Below are 16,248 nucleotides of genomic sequence, written 5' to 3' on the forward strand. Positions count from 1 at the left end.
ATGCTTCTGAACGTTACCTTGCAAAAAGCTATTTATTGCCCCGCAAGCATCTTCAACGTCTTCATAATCTCTTTTAAAACGATACTCAGCTAGAAAGCCACAGCACGTGTGCGTACTATCATTATAATTTTTTTCTTCAGAAATAGAAAGTCAGATTTGAATGAACTCAAATCCCAAAAGGCTCACCCAAGATTTGAAATTCACAGCCTACAAGAACTGATCAGTTTTTAGGCTCGAGGAAAGCATGTTTTCCCCACCATTCTTAACGTTCTCAGCTTTAGACTTGAGCAGGGAGGGGAAATGGAGTTGCTAAGAGCCAGTTGCGGGGCAAACTGAATAGCCCTGGAGAAAGGAGTGCAGGCAAAGAATAAATATCAGTCTGGAATCAAATCTTGCTTGAATCCTAATTCACAACACATCAGTTGCGTGGCCTAGACACGTGTTGAATGTCTCTGAACCTCTAAGATGAGGGCATTGATGCCCAAGGTCACGGCGGGGCTCTGAAGGAGAATGTGAATACATGTGAATGCTTGCCACAAGGCCCCCCTGGAGTTAGACGTCGCCAAGGACTACTTCCCCGGGCCCCTTCCCTTAACTCTGGTCCTATAGGCCATAATGTTTCGGAAAGCAAGCATCGCATCTGTATCTTTGGAGCCTGGCACTGTGGTGCATAGATTTGACTCAATAAATCATTACTGAGCCAAAATTAACTACCAGAAAAGCCACCAAAAGGACATCTAGGGGACATGTGAATGTTTCTTTTCCCTCTTTCCCAAAAGTCAATATTGCACAGACTCTCTAAGGTAGTAATTTCCAGAAATCAGAAGAAATATTCCAGAAGAGCCAAAGCAAATCCCTCCTGTAATTTCAGGCATTGAAAAGTGTGGTTATTGAAAAAAAAAAATCTCTTTCATTTCTCTGACCTCTTCCTTTTGTAATTTTAGGGATATTCATGCACGGAAAATGTCGGGCAGGGCATGGAACACAAATATGATGGGTATCCAGATTATTAATTTTAGCTCTGGGTAGACTGTTGGTGAAAACACAAAAGTATGTAAGTAAGGCGCGTAGTTATTAGAGAAAGGGCCAAGCTTAAACAAGGAACATCGTTAATATCTGATGGGATCCTCAAGACAAATATATCAAGTGGGAAGCATCTTGCATTTCGATTAGGGATACACCACGAGCTTCCACTTAATGCAAGTATTGAGAGGAGAGATAAAGTGGCGTATCTCTACAATGTGCCTTGGCCATCAAGCCCATAAAAGCAAGGCAAGCAGTCATTGGTCAGACTTCCCGAAGGCACTGGTCTTTGAACAAAGTCATAGAATGCAACTAAGGGCATGCTTTTCTATGAGAAATCATATTTCCAATTCTTCAAGTAGACAAATTCAGTACAATGTAGTTTTTAAGTGGACTGCTAGCATTTATATTGTCCATAGGACATGCTGGTGACCAATGAAAAGTTGAAAAACTTTACAGAAGTTAGAAATGTGTTACCTTATCATACGTTGATTATTTCACATTTTATTATTTAGCATTTCCCGTGTCCAACCAAATCCCACCATGACACTTTTTTTTGCAGGCAAATTAGGAAGGAAGATGGCCCACCACAGAGATCTCTCCTGCCAAGTTCTATGTTACTGTTGTTCTCAGCTGAACTGCCGGGTTTTTGTTTTTGTTTTTCTACAATGATTCTCAATTTAGTAAATCACAAGTCTTTATTTACAACCTAAGAATAGCTGAACTGAATGGTCGGCATCATCTCTTTCTGTGTGCTTAGGGATTAAATCTCTGCCATTTGGAACCAAATTCCCAGTTCCAAAAATATTGGGAGTCCCCACATGAGCCCAGGGCTCTCCCAGGGACTCCGGAGAGCAGTAGAAATTCAACCGAGTCACAGGGGAGAGCATCTGGCAGCTAAGCCTTTGCTACAGTGGTTGTTCAGTCTTCATTCAAATGGATATGGGCTCTGCGAGCCACTTTGTGTTCTAGAAGAAAAACAACAGATGCTGACGCGCAAGAAGGAGAAAGGGCTGAATTTTTCCTTAAAACTCCAAGCCTCCGAATTCATGGTTTCATCCCCAAACCCCTTCTCCACTACTTCCCCTGCCAGAGCTCTCTATTCATTAGACTCCATCATCCCAAGTCAATTCAAACACTCAGTCCAAATCTCCTGTAATGAGGGACTGTTGAGACATGAACACTACACATCCGTCTTAAGTCTCAAGTCTCAAGTTTAGAGTGTTGGCATAACTTTAAATATTAAACAACCTTTTCAGCCTCTGATTATTGTCACTCACTGCAGTAGGCATATGTCGTATTATCTGGTCTGCATTGGTTCTCCTTTTCAGACAAAAGCACCCCCTTTTCCTTTAGGTAATTACCCTTTGTGCCAGTTCATACAGTTCTGGGGTATCTGGAGAGATAATGGCCACCCAAGTAGGACCATCTGAGACCTTCCCTAGATTTTTTTTATTGGACACTGAGAGAAGACAGCCTTTTTCTTTGAGAGTCACTCTCTGTGCCTTTATAAAGCCTGGAGCTCTCTCTGCAGACTTGCCCACCACACACCCAAGCCCTGGCCATTTGAAAAGATAAATAGAGCCCTGATGACATCAGCTAAATCCTTGGATCCAGTCATGCCTGAGGCCAGTTAAACCTCTGTGCTTCCAACTTACATTCTTCCAACTACACTTTACATTATAAGACTTTTTGTAACTTAGAGTCTTTCCTGTGACATGCACATTTTTATTCCCCAGATCCCACTTTGAGACTCCTTAATTTATTACTCAACATTTCTCCTACCCACAAGGCCGGGTTGAAAACTTTCTTCCCACACACCTAAATACAGAGCATTGGTCTTTTCTTCTCTTGGGTACAGATCCAGCCAATTTTATTTCATGATAAAAGTGCTTGCCTTACCAATGTAGCTGCTATCCTCAGGGATCTGTCCCCCTGGAAATTTCTAGTGAAACTTTCTTCTCATTAAGGCACTGGGTTCTTGTTTTACTTCCCTAATACAACTGTCTTTAAATTCTACTGTCTAGATTTTCCCTTCTACTACTTACTTGGCTGGTCTTATTTTCTTTTTTCCTTTGCTACCTTTTCTTTTAATGCTTTCTTAGATCAGGGGTTATTAACAAAGTCCATAGACTATCCATTAATGGACTTTGGGGATTTCTCAAAGTCTCTTGAAATTGTTTGCAAGTTTTGCATGAATATACATATGTACACATATTAGTTATCAATCGCTGTGTAACAAATTACCCCATAAATTAACAGCTTTAAACAACAAAAATTAATTATCTAACAGTTTCTGTGGATCAGAAATCCAGACACGGATTAGGTGGGTGCTTCTGCCTCTCAATGTGCAATAATCAGGGTGTTGGTCAGGGATCTTTGTCACACCCAAAGACCCCAGTAAAGGAAAATACAGTTCCAAGCCTACTCACAAGGTAGTTGCCAGGATTCAGCTTCTCATGGATATTGCCTAGGGACCTACCAGTTCTTTGCCACTGAGTCTTTCAAAGAGCAACTCACAACATGGCAGCTAGCTTTCCTTGGAACCGACCGGGGACAAAGAAAGAGCGAGCAAGACAGATGTCACAGCCTCTTTGTAATCCAATCTCAGTAGTGACATCCCATCCCTTCTGCTGTATTCAAAAGCGAGTCGCTGGGTTTAGCCCACACTCAAGCCCACACTCGTTAGGGGTTGGTCCGTCATCTTACAGGCTGCCTGCCAACACATATGGTGAAGAGGAAGATGAGCCATACCTTTCATCGTATCTTTTACCTCTGAATTAATGTTTGTATTTTCTCTTTGTTTCTGTCCCAAGCATTGGTTTCACCCAAAGTCTTATACATTTTCACAAGTTACCAGAAATCGCTTCTCTGCCTCTCTGCAACAGGCTAGAGTTTGTCCCCTCTTACAACAGTCTCTCTACAATAGTTTTTATATCTCCTTCCCTCAAAATGTTTATGATTCAAGATCCTATGTTGTCACATCCCCATTACACACACACACACACACACACACACACACACATCTTAGTCCATTGTCAGTTGTGAGAAGTGGAGTGTTTTGATCATACAGGATAAGAATCTTGTCTTGTAGAACACTGGTTCTCATACTTTTTAGTCTCAGAGCCCTTTCCACTCCTGAAAATTATTGAGGACTCTAAAGAGCTTTTGTTTATGTAGATTACATTCACTGACATGTGCTGTGTTAGACATGAAAACTGAGATATTTTTAAAATATGTATTTACTCTTTTAAAAATAATATACCTGTTAGATGCAAACAAATGTTTTTATGAAAAGTAAAAATATTGTTTTTTTCTAAAACAAAAAAATATTAATAACTGGGGCGCCTGGGTGGCTCAGTTGGTTAAGCGACTGCCTTCGGCTTAGGCCATGATCCTGGAGTCCCGGGATCGAGTCCCGCATCGGGCTCCCTGCTCTGCAGGGAGTCTGCTCCTCCCTCTGACCCTCCCCGCTCTCATGTGCTCTCTCTCTCATTCTCTCTCTCTCAAATAAATAAATAAAATCTTTAAAAAAATAAAAATAAAATATTAATAACTGACAATGTTTTACACGTTTAGAAATCTCTTTAATGTTCGACTTAATAGAAGACAGTTGGATTCTCATCTGCTTCTAACTTCATAAGTATGTAGTTTTGGTGCAAGCATATGTCACTGTAAAAAAGAGAAATATTTTATTAGCCTTTTTATGTAACTGTAGATATTTTATTTTGATACTACACCAAAACTTGACAATAGTAGTTTCTTAAAGATTGCAGAATATAATCTGAAACCATAACAATGACTTCTTTTCACATTCTGTTACATTAAAATCCACCGGTCTATCTCATACTTAAAATGGATCTTTTACCAAATGCATGATTTGTAACATCATGCATTGGTCATTTATTGATTCACTGAGATACGCAGATCTCCAAATGTTGACAGATTTTGTTATTAAATATCAAGAACTCACATTCATAAATATCATAGCCGATCTCATCGTGAGCCTTTAGGTATTTACTGGGAAGTAGTCATGCTGCTCACAATGTTTGACACAAGGTTTCCAAAATTCTAATTTTCACTTGAAAGCTCAAATTTTATCATTGGCTATAAATACTACTAGTTATTCTCTTTGAAGTAACAGGCCCACTTCATCCATTTTTGAGAAAATATCTGCCAAATACCCAGTCTAAATAACCATTGTTTGTCTGTCAGTTGTTTTTTCAAATAAAATAGTGTTCCATGGAAAAAAGGAGGTAATTCAACTCCTTACTTTTCCTTGAGACATCCATTGACCTTTGGCACACTGCAGAATGTTTGAATCACCCATCCCATTTCATCACACAGAATACTAAAAAGATGTAAAGTGTTGAGATTTAATGAAATTAATCATTTCTACTGCTTTATCAAGATCACTTTTTTAAAAGATTTTATTTATTTGAGAGAGAGAGAGTGAGCAAGAGAGAGAAAGCACAAGCAGGGGGAGGAGCAGAGGGAGAGGGAGAAGCAGACTCCCTGCTGAGTAGGGAGCCCCACATGGGGCTCGGTCCCAGGACTTCAGGATCACAAAGGCAGACACTCAACCGACTGAGCCACCCAGGCGCCCCTCAAGGTCACTTTTGGCCAACACTGGCTTTTCTTTTTTTCTGTTCAGTGTGGTAAAGTATACGACCACCACTAATGCAGTCTGCTGCCAATGCCTGGAACCATCCTAAGACGCCAGCATTCTACCCACCATGTTGATGCTTTTGCATCAATAGCAGAAATGTCAACACTTGAAAAAGGCAAATGACACCTTAGTATTATTTTGAAAATAGTTTTGACATCATGGGCACATTAAATGTGTCCTGGGGACCCCCGGGGGCCCCTGACTATACCTTGAAAACCATTGTAATAGACTGTTTTATATTTCTAATACTTAGTATTACACTGGGGGAGCAGAATTTGATATATTATGTGCTCACTTCTGCTTATCTAGATCTGATGGGAGAAGAGACCTCTAATAAAATTACTTTTGATTTATTGAGTATGAACCATCCAATATTTCCCAAATGTCACTAATTCACAAGTTTTGCCAGATAAATATAGTCATTTCTTAAACTTAAATATTTTAAAAGGTCTTTTATCAAGCTGGAAATGAGTACCACAAATGGAAGAAATGTATCAATACCCCTAAAATAAATATATAACAACTCAAATCTTTAAAGAATTGTTCATCGAGTGTGCTACCTAAAATCATTCCAGGTACCACCGTCGACAGCTCATGGACACTTTTAGCAAGACTGCAACCATCCCTCCCTACCTTTGAGCTCAATCGCTTTGCCAAATTCTGTTGTGTGCAAATTTATTTCCATGTTTCTTTTAGATTCTTCTATCTACAGATTGCAAGTCACTCCTGTTGGGAATAATTAGAAAAGAGGAAACTGGGGCATTGGGAAACACAAAGGGGAGGTAAAGCAGATGGCAGTGAAGAAATAGAAGTTTGGTCATGAAGCTCTGGGAGGGGTAAAGGGAGAGGAGGAGAGGGAGGCCAGAGCCCCTGCATTGCCCTCCAGGATCTGGGGAGGCAGGGAAATGACGTGAGTGTAAAAGGGACTAGTAGATGTTCTTCGGTGTGACCAGTGTGGGGCTCTGGCATTGGAAACAAAAATGCCTACCTGGCTGTGTTAACTAAGACTTGCCGCAAAAATTTTCCACTTGAAATATCCAAGTACTTTCGTGTCTATGAGACCGAGGCAGGATTCAGAACACAGGCATCACCAAGTCTAAGTTATACGAACAGAGAAGCTTCATGGCGGCTGCCTAGCTCAGTTGGAGGAGTGCATGACTCTTGATCTCGGGGTTGTGAGTTCGAGCTCCTCACTGGGTGTAGAGATTATTTAAACAAATGAAACTTTTAAAAAAAAGAAAGAAAAAAGAAAAGCATTGAGCATTTGGAGGAAAGGAGCATACCAGCACCCATGAATGCACACATACACGTTGTCTCTTACTATATTTTCTGCAACGAATCCAAATAAATTTGAAAGCCTCTTGTAACTGTGGGGAGAAGAGATCCTGAAAAGTCTTCATTTAGCAAAAGAATGTAATGGAAATTAACACTATGTCTATTATAACCCACGGATGTTGTGGAAATGCCTTACCTATTCTTATTTCTTCTGTTATCTTTATTGCTTTGTGCTAGCAAACATGTTATAAAGTATTTATGAAGCCTTTTACTGGTTCACTTGTTACCTTGGTTCTTAAAAACTATCTTTGCCATAAGGCAGTGTTTTCAAGGTTGAATGGAATACGTTAGGTGTCATGGGTGGGAAAGGACCTGAGCCCCTCACCCTTCCTTCTGCAAGAACATCTCTGCTTTGACCTAATTGCACATCAGTCTTCTCCCAAAGATTTTATCTGAGGATTGGGCTCTGGTGCTATAAAAGAAAAAGAAATGTTTAAGTACGAAAGCCAAGGTCATAAAGTCTAAAGTCCCTCAACAGGAATTCTCCTTCCAACTTTCAATAAAATGACTAAATGTTACAATGCCAAAATGATATGCAAAATAACATGAACAAGCACATCATAAAAGAGAACGCCCACATAGCCAATAGGCATATAAAAAAGTGTTTGACTTCTTTAGACATCAGGAAGATGCAAATCAAAACCATAAAAGATGCTGTTGCATACCCACCAGAATAGCTAAATTTACAAGATGATGATATGAAGGTGTTGACAAAAAAAAAAAAAAAAAAGGAAAACTGGAACTTTCACTGAATGCTGGTGGGTGTGCAAATTGGTATAACCAATAGAAAACCAGCAATATCTACTAGAACTGAAAATGTGCATACTGTGCAATCCTGCATTCAACTCCTAGGTACATACTCAATGCAGGGGCATCAAAGACATTCAAGAATGTTTTTAACAGCACCATTGTTAATAGGTAAAAACTAGAGACAAAACAAATGCCACCACCAAGATAGACAATTAAATAGCAGCACATTTAGGGGCCCCGGGGTGGCTCAGTTGGTTAAGCATCTTACTCCTGATTTTGGCTCAGGTCATGATCTCAGGGTCGTGGGATCGAGCCCTGCTTTGGGTTCTGTGCTCAGCAGGGAGTCTGCTGGAGATTCTTTCTCTCCCTCTCCCTCTGCTCCCCTTTATCTCTCTCTCTCTCTAAAATAAATACGTAAGTCTTTAAAAAAAAATAAAATAAATGGCATATTTCTATAATGGAAAACCATACAGCAGAGAAAAGGAATGAGCTACTGCTAGATATAATAGCACGGATGAAAAGAAGCCAAGGACAAAAGAGAGTATACTCTACAATTTCATTTATACAATGCTCCACAAATAGGCAAAACTAATCTATAACAATGGGAGTCAAGACAAGAATTAGGGGAAGTGAATGGGGGAGTTCCAAGGTGGGGGGGAGGCTTTTGGTATACGACCAGTGTTCTATTTCCCGATCTGGGGGGTGTCACTCAAGTTCCCTTTGTGAAAATTAATCAAGTTATATACACATGATTTGTGCACACAATTTTATTTCAATAAGAAATTTACTTGTAGAAAAGAATAATATGTAGTTTAATTTTTAATTATGTAGAATTTTAGGATCCCCTAGTGTCGCGGTATTTCTGTAAGCCCCTCCCCCTTTCAGTTTTATTTTCTAGATTCTGAACCGATTAAAATTTTGCTTGCTTTCTTTCAAAAAGTTCCGTTATAATGGATTTTTTACTCTAAAAGCAGAAGAGCTTGCTCTCCTCATTCTTGTACACCTGCCCTAGAAAGATGAATTGATAAACTAATTGAATACATGGGTTTTGAGCACCTCCCTGGGCCAGGCACTGTGCTTGGCTCTGGAAATGGGCAAATGAAAGGAACAGACACAGTTCTGGCCAAGGGGGAGTTCACTCTCTAACAAGGGAAATCCACAGGTAAAGCAGAGAGTGTGTTAAGTGCCATCAGGATGCTGGGGGCGGGGGGGGGGGGCGTCACACTGCAGGGTAGATGTCTCTTCTCACGTCTGTGGGACCATATTTTTCTTCCCTATTTTGGACGCTGGGTTGCACTTACAGTTAGTACCACAGAGCGTGATGACTCACAGTTGTTCTCTAATTGTTTCCTCCTGTTAACCTATCACCCCAAATTGTGTATAGGGAATTGGTCTGATTCCGTATCCCCTGTTGGACTTAATTCTGGGCAAGAATTAGACCCTTTAAAACACCTGTAAGAGGAGGCAGGAGGAGCTGGGGAGGGATGTCTATCAAGAAAGAGAATTTTCAGGAGAAAAGATGGGGGTGGGTGGCGTGGCTGAGACTCAAGCAGGAGCCGGAAGCACCTCTGCTGAAGGGAAGTCAGAGGGCAGGAGCCTGAGGATGGTGGCAGGTGGTCATCTCCCAGAGCTTGGGTGTCCAGGCACTCAGAACCTTCTAGAACCAACTACCTGACTGAATTACAACAAGAAAAAAAAAAAAAAAAGACTCTGATTTAAAATTTCTACGGTGGAAGCCAGGGTATGTTTGAGGATAGAAGAGGATCGCTCCAAAAAAAGTTCCCTACAGCATTAGAAACTTGCTTGACAACTCTGCTGTGGTTAACACCTTGACATCCTCCTACCACAGGGATTTAAGAGATGGTGCAGGGCTCGCCTGATAAGATTCATATAAGGAACTTGCACAATGCCAAGATTCCCAGCAGCAAAACACTAACAACTTAGGATCCAAGAGAGAGAAAAATGGTGGTGTGGGAGGGAGGGGCTAGAGGGAGGGCGGGAGGGATTGCTTTCCATGGCCAGAAGACACAGGGACGCTGAGAGATAAAGGGACGGGTGCAGTGGTCAGAGGCCAAAAGCGACGCTGCCTTCATTTCTCAAATTACCAGAGAATGAGCCTGATTCCAACTCTCCATCTGGTAACCTAACTAGAACATTCTATAACCAGCAGGGCCCCCATCAAGCTGGGACTGTTGTGGCTATTATTATTATGTATTATGTTTTGATATTCAAATATCTCCATTATGCAGCCAATCCCCTTAAATGCCACATTCTATATAAATGCTTTCCAGAATAGCCTGTCTCGTTTTCAGAGTTTATCAACTAATTATATAGTACCCCAGGTCCACCTACCTCTTTACTCTGATATTCAAGGCAATTAAATAACAAACAAAACTCTGGGCATCATTTTTTAATTCCTATATAATGGGAGTCAAAGAAATGTAATCACCTCCAAAGATTCACAGGGCTGTGCTTCCTGTCTTTGCATTGATTCTCCGTGGCCGAGCCGCATGAACCCTGGTCCCCTAACAAGCATTAACACGCCACAGTGTATGGGTTCCCGGGTAGCAGACTAACTCCATTTTCCAGTTCCGGAGCCTGCAGCCTCAAGACCCCTTCTCATTCCAGACGCTCATGCTCCCATCAGCTTCCTATGGCAGGATCTGTATTTATAATTCATGCTTCTCCTTTGGTTTCCTTTCCAGGTCTCTCCGGGCTGGCGCTTAAACAAAATCTCTGCCCACATCAAGCCCATGTTAGTCCTTCCTCAATTAATAATTAATAGTAATGATGATAATCACAAGCAAGTTTTTGAAAGAGTTTATCTTCTGTCATGTACCGAAGGGTCAGGTCTTTCGTGGCTTTGGGGGGGTACAATTGAGGCGCACACACGCACACATCCCCGAGAAACATCGGTAGCTAAGTTTTACATTGCAGTTAACAAAACAGCCCAGGGAGCCCACAGTGGAAATGGGAGGGGGGGCTGTTTCCGTTTTTGTTTTTGTTTTGCCACCAGAAGCCAACTCGCCCTTCACGTGGCAACAATATTACATTTTGCTATGAGGGAAGGCTCTCCCCCATGTCTACCCCAACACTCAGCTTTTGTCCTCATTTGGATCTGAGTCTACGGTCAGGCTACAGGGATAGAAAATACCCCCCAGATGAAGCCAGCAAGTCTAGTCTACATCCTTGCTACTCAAAATGTCATCCTTGGATCAGCAGCAGCAGCAGGACCTGGGTGGTTATTAGAAATGCAGAATCAGGGGCGCCTGGGTGGCTCAGTCGGTTAAGTGGCTGCCTTTGGCTCAGGTCATGATCCCAGGGTCCTGGGATCAAGTCCTGCATGGGGCTCCCTGCTCAGCAGAGAGCCTGCTTCTCTCTCTCTCTCTCTCTCTCTGCCTGCCGTTCTGCCTACTTGTGCTATCTGTCAAATAAAAAAAAAAAAATCTTAAAAAAAAAAAGAAATGCAGAATCATAGGTCCCACCTGAGACCTTCTGAGCCAGCATACATCTTTGACAAAAGTCACAGGTGATTCACATGTACATTAAACTTTGAGGGCAGGGATCAAAGCCCCCTTCATAGTAGTTGTCCCAGAGATGACAAAATAGGCCAATTAGGACTAAGGGGATCTAATTCCCAGACGTCTATGTTAGCGGACAGGGAAGCAGATCTTCACAGTGGCTGAATTTGAACCTGGAAGTTGTCCTTTGCAGTCGCAAGCAGGAAATGGAAAGCCTGCATGAAAATCGAGTCCACACAGAGGAAGAGAACTAACTAGACCCTCAATTACATCACGGAGCCTCTGCGCTCACCTGTACCTAAAGCCATATCTGTAATGAGACTGTTCAGATACCTGAAATGCATACTGCCCCTTTTCTAATGAAGGAAACACAAGTTTGGCTTTCTGTCACTTACAACCAAAAGAATCCTAAATGATTCCAGACCTCACGAACTCTCCAAAAGAATGTATCCCCTAAACCATGAGAGCAGACACTTTCTGACATCCTAAAGGCAGGTCTAAGCTAGTTGTTTCGAAGCTGTTCTCACATCTCCCAGGTTAGGATTTTAAAATACACACCACCTCAGCAGGGGGAAAAACCCACAGGCCAAAGGGTACCAAATTGCTTAAAGGTTTCCGTTCTGCTTTTAATATATTCGATATGACCCTTGCTTCCCCTCCTTTTCTTAGAGATGAAAGACTTCCTGGAAATTCCATGCACGCAGCTGTCATTTGGAAATGACAGCCAGCCCGGAGAAGGTTAATGCTCTCATCAAAAATGCCCATCCTCTGCATTGGTTAAATGGATCATTCTAGTTCGCCTGACTGCTTGTCCTTTCTCCAGGTAGCCCCCACATGTCAATGAAGTGTTGTTACAATTTCGCTGTCTTCACCCAAGTGCAGTGAGCACCCACATTTTCTTGGGGGTTCCAGGTTGAATAAAACCCAACCACAGATCTGCCAAGCACATGCCAATGAAAGCAGATCGGGGCACCCGTCCCGGGTTGTTTTCTACTTCCACAGGAGCGAAGAAAAAGGGGCTATCGTGGAGCATTTGATCCCAAACATGAAGGGCACAACTGCTTGCTTCCACTCCATTGCATTCCCAGCCTTGTCAACGTTTCTCAAAGAGAAGCCCACGTACCACGTGTCTTGGAATTGCCCAGGGTACGCCTTTCAACTGTGGGTCCTGGGACCCAGGACTCTTCCAGATTGTCTGAGCCCCACGTTCATTATTTCAATGGAGTTGGAATTGATGCATTTAATAAAGGGCTCTTCTAACTCTGAAATTCAACAACTCTGTCAAGCAAGAAGGATCATGGCATCTCTGAGAGGCAAGTGGGAATAGGGCATGCTTAACACGATGAGGAAGGAGCTTGCCAGGATGGGAAGAGGGACAGTAGTCTTGACTCAACTCTACAGATGAGTGATTCGGGGAGCTAATCAAGCCGGCCTCTCAGTGAATGAAAATACAAGGAGCCAGTGGTTTGATGGGATGTTGAAGAATATGTGTGGACCTGGAAAAAAAAAAAAAAAAAAAGCAAAAGCGACTGTAAATAGGAAGGAGAGGCATTGAGGCGGCTCCTGTGGTCAGTCCCTTCCCTCACCAAAGTACAGACACTCCAGGGGGGGGGAAATATCCAAGCATCTCCCGGGACAGCGTGAGCAGGGAGGGGCTAGGAGGCATCTTCAAATGTCGTTGACTCTAAAACCTACTGACAGACTGCCCAAAATGTTTTGGGGCACTCTATTTTTGTATTTGGGGTGAATTCCCTGCCATTGAGTTTCACAATTAGATTTGTTGCTCCAATATCCTGGAACAACTTAACCATCTACCTGGACCAGCGTAAATAGCTCAGAGCCCCAAAACTGATTTATTCTGTCAAAAGAGGTGTCATCAGCTCGTTTCTGCTTTCTTCTTGGCAGAGAGCTGCTCTGAGAAATGGCCGGAGTGCGCACAATGGGAACACGTTCATCTGTCTCCCTAAGAACAGGGAGGAACTGGTCTGTTCCACATACAGCAAGCAGCTCGTTACTGTGCCCGTAGCAGCCAGATGAGAACCAGAGAGACGTGTTTTCTCACTCTCTGCAAATCCCAGGAGAACGGTGTTCTAGTATCCTCTTACTGCTGTAACTAATCTCCGCAAACTTCGTGACTTACGAACAACAGGAATGTATTCGCTCATTGCTTGTTCCTCTTGTTATTTATTGTTCTCTTGTTTATTACCAATTCGCAGGGCCAAAAGTCTGAAAGGAATCTTGTGGGGCTAACATGCTAACATCAAGGTGTTGTCAGGGCTCGGTCCATCTGGAGGCTCCAGGGGAGAGTCTTGCTCGCCTCTTCCCGCTGCCAGCATTCCTTGGCTTGTGGCCGCCCCACTCCAGTCTCTGCTGCTGTCGTCATACCGACTTCCCTCCCACGGTCAAGTGTCTCTCTCTACCTCCCTCTTATAAGGACACTTGTTATCATGTTTAGGGCCCTCCCGGACGATCCAGGATAATCCCCCCGGCCCCCATCTCAAGGTCTTTAATGTAATCACATCTTAATAATTCTGCCAGGTTAGAACATGTTGGGGGTCATCATCCAGCCTATCACACCAGGTTTGAGATGAGTGACTTCTGCAGAAGGGGCAGGGCAAGCATCGCGTCCATTCCTGGGAAGCAGCCAGAAACCCGAGAGCTTGCCCCACTTCCATCTCAAAGAGCACCTTTGGGCGGTACGCTGGCTCCGACTCACCTCACAGAGCTGGAGCCTCTAAAACCCTCAGAGTCACGTCCGTGAAGGTGACCGTGGTTGCAGCTCGACTCCAAGAAGCGGAGACAGGAAGGAATCCACAAGCCCCGACCTCCTCCTTCACTCACACTGTCCCGTCTGTTGTGGACGCATCTGACATGGGTGAAAGACATCAGTCCACTCTCCGAATCAGTAGAGGACACTCCCAAAGCAGAAAGAGTTGACTCCGAATTTCTCCTGCTGCTGTTCCATCTCAGAAGACAGCAGTACCAGGAAGGGGGGAAAAAGGGGGTAAAATCTACTTTACAAGTTTTCAGTGGCTGCCGAGAGATGCGTCCTTCTGTGTGCATGAAAGAGATGGTTTGAGACAGCCTGACTTTGTGGTCGTAGCAGGCATTTGACCATGGCGCTTTATGGCTTTTTATGTTTGCCTGGGAGAAGACTTCTTTGTAAATCAATGACATTAGCCATATGAAAAAATGACTGATTCTTTGAACTGAATTCCCACAAAGTCAAACAGAGTCTAGTCTAAACACATTTTCTGAAGTTCTGACATCACTTCATGACTCTACACCGGGCTGAAAACTTCAGCTGGTATTCAGACAGACCCTTCCTTGCTGCCTGGCTGGCTCAAAACCACAGGTCAACATGTGGGATGAGACCGTTTACAAAGTCGCCCAGGATGCACTTCCTAAGTCCCCAACATGTCCCAGTTCACACGTCACTGCCCCCAGGTCCTCTGGCTCTGGAATGCTTTGCTTCCAAATACTTGACTGCAGACGAGCTTCCCGCCAAGGATTATAGATTACACTGAGCACCAACAGCCCATTGCCTACCCCTTCCTTCCCCCCTCTGCCTGACCTAGCCTCCCCTGCAAGCACTCGTCTCTCCTCTCCTTCTTCTCCTGTCTCCTGGGAAGCTAACCCTCGCTTTAACCTTTCTATCTTCTATCCTAGATCCTTCTCCCTCAGCAAAAACTTCTGGTCCTGGGATCTCTACTTGCACAATCAAAAAGCCTTACTTTGCACCAGAATCCCACCCTATGGAATCCCAGAGTTGAGATCATTTTTATCAGCAGCTTTTGGACGTTCAAATATTTGGGCAGAGTTAGACGAGGAAAAGCCCAGGAGTAACATAATCACTTTGAGGTGGTGACAACGAAAAAAAGCAGATCTATTTGGTTGAAGAGGAGCCATGGATTTCCAGCAAGACCAGCTTCAGCTAAAGGCACACAAGCAATCCTATAATTTATACCGCATAGAAGGCCAATATGAGGAGAGTGATTTGGAGAAATGAAATCCACCCTTCAAACCTCCTTGACCTTAAGCACGAAATCCCTTCAGAATGGCCCAGAAGTCCAAAAGGCAGACAGTATGGTTATTTTTTTTTTAAGCCCATAAATGTGCTTTACCTGCCAGCAGAGCTGTTAGAATTTAATAGGCTCCATACCAATGCCCAAGTGTTTTGGAAACACCTATTACAAGGGGTGTTTTCAAAACTGACTTCGCCTCAACCGAAGGCAGGGGTAATCAACCCCCAGAGAAACGGGAAATTAACTGCACGGATCTGGCTTCAGTGATGTGAACTTGGAGTCTCTGAGCTGTCGTCGTCATCTGATGGAACTCGATCTGCACAGGCCTGTTGGTTCTGCACAAAGAGGAACCTTGTTCGGGCCTCCACACAGCACCATTAAGTCGTGACCTGGGTCACTCGGGGCCCCAGTGCAGTCCCATGACCTAGTCCCCCACCCCACCGCACCCCATTTATAGTCCGAGCGGCATATGGAGGCACCTGGTCCTCACCCCCACGCATGTCGTGGCCTTGGGGCCAACACTGAACACTCGCAGCAAACTTGTAGGTATATATTGTTGTTATTGTTCCAATTTACAAACAAGGAAGGGGAGGCTCAGAGAACTTCAGTCCCTTGCCTAATCACAGAAAGTAGCCCAGCTGGGGCCGGAGCCCAGGGCCGTCTGCCTCGGGAGACATAACAACCAAGCAATGTTCCCTCCTAACTGCCTGAGGATGCTTGCCCTGCCGGATGGCTGGGCACCGGCCCGCAGCTGGTCGTCCGATTCTTGTCGTTGTTTAAGAAGTACTGATTAACTTTGGTTGTTCGGTTGCAATTTCTCTCTCCAGAATTTGTCTTTTCTGTACCATTTCTGCACTACAAACTTTCTTTCTTTCTTTCTTTCTTTCTTTCTTTCTTTCTTTCTTTCTTTCTTTCTTTCTTTCTT

Source organism: Phoca vitulina, unplaced genomic scaffold (genome assembly GCF_004348235.1).
Source record: "Phoca vitulina isolate PV1807 unplaced genomic scaffold, GSC_HSeal_1.0 scaffold31, whole genome shotgun sequence".
In the NCBI taxonomy this organism is placed as follows: Eukaryota; Metazoa; Chordata; class Mammalia; order Carnivora; family Phocidae; genus Phoca; species Phoca vitulina.